The sequence below is a fragment of the Anneissia japonica genome, unplaced genomic scaffold, assembly GCF_011630105.1.
Source record: "Anneissia japonica isolate Jap-2015-1 unplaced genomic scaffold, ASM1163010v1 scaffold32247_len7831_cov103, whole genome shotgun sequence".
NCBI lineage: Eukaryota > Metazoa > Echinodermata > Crinoidea > Comatulida > Comatulidae > Anneissia > Anneissia japonica.
In genome coordinates, this window is record NW_022714915.1 from 816 (window position 1) to 7,831 (window position 7,016).

The 7,016-nt window shown below is 33.4% G+C and overlaps 1 long non-coding RNA gene across 1 annotated transcript; it reads left to right on the forward strand.

Annotated features, from left to right (window-relative positions):
- Positions 1–3,811: 3,811 nt before the first annotated feature.
- LOC117109137 lies at positions 3,812–6,301 on the forward strand. The gene is made up of 3 exons (XR_004445476.1): positions 3,812–3,977; positions 4,970–5,077; positions 6,202–6,301. It is a non-coding gene; the product is annotated as an uncharacterized LOC117109137 (long non-coding RNA).
- The last annotated feature ends 715 nt before the right edge of the window (positions 6,302–7,016 follow it).

The window sequence follows — 7,016 nt, forward strand, 5'->3', positions numbered from 1 at the left end:
TTAATCCAAAATAGGATATTTGATGTCAACATTTCAAAGTGCTATAAAAATAATTGCCCAAGCTCTAAGAATGGGGACACTATATGATATATTGATTCAGAAAAACCAAAAATAAATTTTCCTTTACTTTTTTTTCCCCGCTAATTTCCTACTGCACCCAGGCTAGTGTTCAACGAGGTCGCGATTCTCAGCTGAATATAATCCTTAATAACGAATTAGTAATTCGTACTTACGGATTACTAATTCGTAATAACGAATTAGTTAATTCGTAATTCAGGATTAATAATTACGAATTAGTAATCCGTAATAACGAATTAACTAATTCGTTATTACGGATTAGTAATCCGTAATAACGAATTAGTAATTCGTTATTACGGATTACGGAACATATACTTTATTGGCACAATGGGCTTTCGTAGTTATCATTATTATAAAATAATAATTTAATGTCAATCTAAACCATTACGAGAAGTACAAAAAATGTCACGAATGATAAAAAAAAAATCATACAGTACTTTACTGGTATTTGGAAATATAATTGTTCTCTATAATACCTTCTGATATCATTATGGCGAGTTGGATGGCCAAGCGGTCAAGGCATGTGCGCCGTAACCTACAGCCATAATATCGGCGCTGGTTCTGGTGGTAGAACAAGTCTTCTAAGATAAACCGTAGGCCCAGTGTACACTTTGGCTAGTGTGCACTATAAAGAAACCAGTACATATTTCGAGACGTGTAGGGGGTGTACTGGTTCATTCAGCAACTGTTGTGGACAGACGAGAGAAATCTGGAACCGGGTAGGTTAGACACGAAGAGACCCTTAGGGGAGAAAAAAGTTACTGTGCGAGCTAGTCCACACCTCGAGCGCTTTGAGACTTCGGTATAATTCGCTATATAAATCCAACCACATTACATCTTCTTCATCATCATTATTATTATTATTATTAATATTGTTATTATAAACCAAAAGAAGCACATTTCCCGCCACACTATAAACCATGCCAGTGTTTTGGCTTTCCTTTCACTAAGCTAGAAACTGGTTGTCTAGCCACCCCACCCTCATGCACAGACTGTGAATACTGGTTTACATCATCGTCTTTTATAGTCTCAGTTATTTTTTTTTAAAGTTTTCCACCAATCAGCAGTAAGTCTCACTATACAAACATAAGTATTTCCCTGTTTGGATTCTCTGCAGATATTATTCTAATTCTCCTGAAGACGATTGGAAGCAACTCAATCGAAACGTCGAGACATTCCTAACAAACAACAGTTCTTTTCATAATTATATGTGGTGTAGGGCCTACCATAAGCATTAAATATATTGGGCCTATTACTTCGCAATGCAAACCTCTTTCAAACAATAATAAATATTTTTTTATTAATATCATTATTGCTAATTTTATTATCGTTTTTATCATCAATTTTATTACTAATATTAAATATACTGTTATTAATATTATTATTATTATTATCGTCATTAGTATCATTTGTCCACAAGACCCAACAAATGGGTCGCGAACCACTGTATGGATCTTTGAAAAATTGGGTAGCATAATCTCTTCAGACCGTGGAAAAATGACTTGATAACCCATATATTTCTGGCACTAACTTTAATAATTGCTTTACTATAAAACGTTTGTAAATCATTGATTTTTCGATCTGTAGCATATTGGAAGATTTGATAACTTGCATGGTTCGGTTATATGATTAATTAGAGATTAACGAAGTGATAACGTCTAATTAGTTGACAAAAGAATCAAGTTGGCACGGTTCTTTTGATTTCCGCTATCCCTCGCACGTAAATAATATAATTATCAATAAATAAGATTTTTATAGCGCTGAAATCTATTTGAAGAAATGTTTAAGGAGCTGGAGAGAATAAAAAGCGGGGGGAAAGAGGAGTAGGCCTATATAAAACGACGGACGTGACTTATTGACTTAATCACTCAAACTCAACAAAATAATACCATATTCAATCATTTTCTTATGAAATTCAGTTGATCAATTTGGCTTTTGGGTCTGATGGATCGCATCTGAGTGCTTAATTTTAATGTGGGATGTTGGCTAAAAAGGTTGCGCAACGGGGACTTGTACATTGCGGGGTGACTGTCATACTCTTTCTGAAGAATGCAGTTCTTTAAACTGCGCACGAACCAATTGTGTACACTGGGTTTACGGTATATAGAGTCCTCAATTTATCCAAGAAGTATTGGGTCAGCAACTAAACTCCAAGTGTGATTGAAACCAGCGGCGCCAATAATAAGGCTGAAAAGGTAGCGGCGCCCTTGCCGTACAGTTCATACAACTCACTAGTCATACCAACACTATTTTGGTTAAAGATAGGCCTATTCTACTGTTTGTTGTAATAGTTAAAACAAAAAAACAAAAAAACAAAAAAAAAAACGCCAACCTAATGACCTTAAATTAATTTACAAGTATCGTTAAAGCTATCACCTTCAAATGAGACACAAATTATAACAATTCAATTTATGCTGATCTTACAGACATTTTTCTACAAAAATAAATTAAGTATCAGACAGCCAATTCAAATTAAATGCAAAGCGTTTTCCAACGTATACAGGTAACGTAGTTGTCTGAATTGTTGCAGCGTTTTATTTAGTCAATAAGAAATCTGGTGTTTATTAGTGTCCGCTAGTACGAAATATTATTTCATACTACCCGGATAGAACTTTAATATTTAGCATAGTTTTAAAAGTATAAACTTCATTTTAAATATTGTACTTGATTAATATCAATGGGTTTCAACATTTAGGTATGATATAAATTGTTTAGTTATGTATTCCTGAGCCATCATATAATATAAAATACAATAGTTATATCTAAGCATATAAAAGCTTGTAAACATATAAATATTATACAGAACTAATTTCACTAGTTTACAGGTGTGTTTTCTTTTTGTTTTGTATTATTTAATATCAATAAAGAATGATCGAAATATTACTGGGAAAATGAGCTTCAAGGGATAAACAAAAGGTCGGACGGACCGCTTTCTATTGCGATGTCCAAGCATGGAGGGAATATATCAATATTTGTGTGACTCACCGCGAGGAGTTAACTATATTACATAGGTTTATCATTGCTATAAGTTGGCCGTGATCGTTCTCGATTATTCACCAAAAGTTCAATAACAGGCCGTAAATTGAGAATAGTTCTTAGATGGGAAATCGTCGGCAAATTACACCTACGCTGCACCATATTCGAGATACTGTAGTTCAACAAGGGCGTTTCCATGTGAAGTTGATTTACAATTAACAGCATTTACTACCGAAAGGTCCATTGATTAATCTTTGATAAGATAGTATAATACATACTCAAGGTATCGACACTTAGAGTATGTATTATACTATCTTAGCATTCACTTACAATTATTTACAATTAACAGCATTTACTACCGAAAGGTCCACTGATTAATCTCGGATAAGACAGTATATTAATACATACTCAAGGTATCGACACTTAGAGTATGTATTATACTACTATGTTAGTATTCACTACACATTTACAATATTCTTTGGGGTAGCAAAACACTGTAAGTGAAGATGAATCATACATTAAAAGACAATCCCCATCATAATAGGCTTATGTATGACGCGGGGTATGACGTAACTGAAGCGTCAAGCAAAGTCTCAGCACAACGGACCACTCAGTGCCATCTACGAGAGTACCGCATCAATTAACTCATAGAGGAATAAGTTAACTTTTTCTCTACCTCTATCGAATATAAATTTACCACTAACTGCTATATATAACGCAAAGTTCGTATAGTCTGCACACTCCATACATTATGAACTCTAAAGAAGCTAAACTTTACTCTGTAACTAGAGGAATACAACATGCTGCATACAGCCTCTATATGCCAGATATGGAAATCAAGGCAGACGACAAAATCCTGGACGTCGGGTGTGGAACCGGTGATCTTGTGAATGAGTTTGGTGACATTGCTCAGTCAGTAATTGGTAAGTGTATGAAAAATATCTATCAAGTATCGTTAAAAATATCCCTGTTATACCTTTTTACAGAAAAACAATATAAAATACATTTCCAAAAAAAATATTTATATGTGGAGAAGCAAAATACACAAATATAAAAAATAGTTACACTGGTTTAAAATGGATTTCTGAGCATGAAAAGAAAACTCTAGACTAAGACCTAGGTTTATTTTTTAAATAAGCCCCCATTTTTTATATTTTTCATATTGATTAGTGATTTCTTCTAGATGTTTCTGAGAATACAGACATATTTACGTCATATAGGCTACTGTATTCGGATTTTCTTAATTTTATGTATTAATTTGTACTGCACATAATATTACTTGGAATAACCGACAAGGATTTTCGACAAAATATCAAATTGAAATTCTAGTTAACAGCACCGAGTTTGAAAATTAATTCCGGTTCCGTTTACTGTGACAAGAAGTGAATCTAAAACCTAAAACATAATCTAAAGGCATAGTCCCATAGTTAACAAACTTTAACAACATTGGTATTAGTATATATATTGGCAGCAGTATACAAGAATGTAGAGTTCTACATGAGTAAGTGTTCTTAATATGGATTTCAGTTTCAGTACAAAAACCTCTTTCAACATTCAACATGTCTCAATTGTTTCTCCAAAGTTTCGGCTACTTATGTGCAGAACTTCCAAAAGACGGACGCAATTGCTGTATTTTTGTACATATACACACTGGGGTGAAAGCTGGAGCGAGAAACTGTTACTTGCGAATCTAATTCACTAGAAAAATATGGCTCAGGAGGGAGTGGGTAAACAGAGGGAAATTCAAAGACGAAGGAAACAGTGTTATTGCCAGAGATTTCGAGGAAAACACAGTCCGGTAGAAACCTCCCGATGGAGGAAGCTCCGAAAATTTAGGGATTTAAAAATATCGATTTCATAATACTATAAACATTATATAAGCCTATTAAACATTATTAGTAACTTGTTTTAACAGAAAAATGAAAGCTTCGGCATATCCAGCAAGATCTTCAGTCAACCTCCAGAAGGTACAGTTTAAGGGGCCAGCTTCAGAGTGGACTGTTGTAAAAAGCGGTGTACCCAAGTAAGTGTTCGGTCCTGCTCTTTAATTTTGTTATTAATGATATCAATTGTTCACTTAATTCTAAATCTGCTATTTTTGCCGACGATTCCCTTAATTATAATACTATTATCTCTCCTCGAGACTCAACTCACACTTCAAGCTGATCTGGCTGAAAAGGCAAACTGCATGCCTTTTAACACCTCTAAGACAAATGCTCTTCATATCACTAGATCACGCAATAAGCAAATATTTTCATACTCTATGTCCGGCTGTAATATTTATTTAAAAAATTCCAAATTAACACTTGATGACCATGTCCATATTGTTGTCTCTAAGCCTAAGTGTATATGCTCGGTTTTATTTGGAGTGTGGCTAGTTTTGCCTCCACAGATTCTTTTATTTCTCTTTATAAGTGTCTTGTTTTACCAGGCATGGAATATGCACAATCTGCTTGGTTTCCATGGACCAAAACTCTGTTCAATCAGCTTGAAGGGGTCCATAAAAGTAAACTTGCTCTCCAACAACATCAGGGCCAAATGAGTTTCGAGGAGAGATTAAGATGATTGCCTTTGTCGTTCTTATCTGTGAGAAGGGATAAACCTTTTGTTATTTTTAGTTTTAAAGTGTTGGTGGGCATCTTGGACTGCAGTATGGTTTCTAATTATTTCAATCCACACACAGGACACACAAGTCGCTTGTGTTTTTTACATCAGAAATCCAGGACTCAAGCTTTTTTTCAACTCGGCTGCCATTATAGGCTGCCTAGAGTTTTGGAAAGCTCTAGGCAGAAAGTAATTAAGATGTTGTTATTAATGAATACAAAATATAATTTACAGAAAAGAAATAGAATTTTTCTATTCAATTTTAAACTTCTTTAATTTAAGTAAAATAGGCCTTTGAATTATTTTTTAACCTTATATGTAAAAGAAATATTTAATTATGTAATTTGGTATTTCCATTTACAAGCTATGCTTCAGGAATTTCCCATTTGCTTTGATCTTTAAAAATGTTGTACATTTACATTTTTCGTAAACTTTCATGCTCAAAGGAAATAAATATTGTTGTCATTGTCATTGTCACCCTCATGTACAGACTGTGAATACTGGCGTCTGTATTAGCCTTTTACATTCTCATTTATTTTTTAGTTCGCCACTCATCAGCAGCAAGTTTCACTATCAAAACATAAGTATTTCCCTGTTTGGATTCTCTGTAGATATTATTCTCCTGAAGACGATTGAAGCAACTTAATCGAAACGTTGAGACATTCTCAACAAACAGTTCTTTTCAGAACTATTTACGTGGTGTACTGCAAGCATTAAAAAATCAGGCCTATATTACTTCACTATGCAAACCTCTTTCAAACAATATTAAATAAATAGTTATTAATATTATTATTACTAATTTTATTATCGTTTTTATCATCAATTTTATCACTAATATTAAATATATTGTTATTATTATTATTATTATTATTATTATTATTATTATTATTATTATTATCGTCATTATTATCATTTGACCACAAGACCCAACCAATGGGTCGCAAACTAATATACGGTATGGATTTGGAAAAATTGGGTTGCATAATCTCTTCAGACTGTGGAAAATTTCTTGAATGACGACAAACGAAGTAAACATTACAGTAAAATAACGTGCGTGCATAAGAGTGTGGCATATGTGTGGGTCAGTTTATTTTTGTAAGTCGGGCGTTATCAATACCGTAGTTTCATGTTCAATAATATCCTGTCAAAATATATGTAGGAGCTACTACAGATATGACAACTTGAAAGTTTTGTCTTTTTCAATGTGTTTAGCTATCAGATAAAAATTATAGCGATTTTTTTCGCCAATTAAATGTGTATGATTCCAATAACCCATATATTTCTAGCAGTAAGTTTATTGTTTTACTACAAAACGTTTCGATCTGTAACATATTGGAAGATTTGATAACTTACATGGT